The sequence below is a fragment of the Myxine glutinosa genome, chromosome 6 (genome assembly GCF_964187855.1).
Source record: "Myxine glutinosa chromosome 6, kmMyxGlut1.1, whole genome shotgun sequence".
Taxonomy (NCBI): domain Eukaryota; kingdom Metazoa; phylum Chordata; class Myxini; order Myxiniformes; family Myxinidae; genus Myxine; species Myxine glutinosa.
In genome coordinates this window covers 136016684-136017708 of record NC_136266.1, presented here as the reverse complement: position 1 = coordinate 136017708, position 1025 = coordinate 136016684, and positions in this window count along the sequence as shown.

Here is a 1025-nt window from a genome sequence, read left to right as displayed (position 1 = left end):
ATAGCTATTTTGTAGATCTACAAAAGTCTATATACACCACTATTATAGTTAAATTGCTAAAGGGTTAAATATTGGTTATTTAAGGGTTAAATATTGCAGACACGGAGGTCTATATAGAATATATAGTATTATATAGTATTATAAAATATAATTATTATTATATTATAGTATTATAATATATATATATTAGAATATATAGGTATATATAGTATATATAGATTCTATTTATAACTCCGTGATTGCAGACGCGTTTAATGCAGAACAGAGCCGTCATACCCTACATACTCGATTAAAGCATTTCCGTGTAAAAAAAAATATAAAAATACTGTGTCTTTTACTGTAATTACGCGTTTTAACTCTTTCCAATAAAAGCGAAACACTGTATCTATCTATAATTCCAGTAATCTCTGTGTGTATGTTTGTATGTTTGTCTGTGACCGCTGTTTCTCGACAACCACGGGTCCGATATACTTTAAACTTGCCAGGTATATTGCTGGGGACCCGAGGATGTGCCTTTTCAAGGTTTCATATTAATCGGACAAGTAGTTACCGAGCTATGTCCAAAAAACGAATCAACCAATCAGAGAGCAGCGAGCTATCACGTGTGCCGAACGTGGCGAACAGACTCTGCCTCGGACGGCACATTTGAGAGCGTATTCATTTATTTCCCGTTGGCAAACTATGTTGCCGCTATGTTGGCGTTAAACGATGTTTTAAAACTAATTAAAACTAATTTGCGATTCTTTCGCTTTCCTGCGCGTTTGTGCATGCTATGGCGATTTCTTTACCAAACTCCGCAAGCCGTTCGCTTTGGACCAAACCATTTCATGTAAATAGAGGGGGGGGATTGTCACCGTACTCGCAAGCCGTTCGCTTTGGACCAAACCATTTCATGTAAATAGAGGGGGGGGATATAATTTTAGATATAGATATAGTACGGGCATGCCCTAGTATATTAAACACACATAAGCTCAATAGCTCATCAAAATATACAGCAAAACAACATTACACGTATTGTTATAATA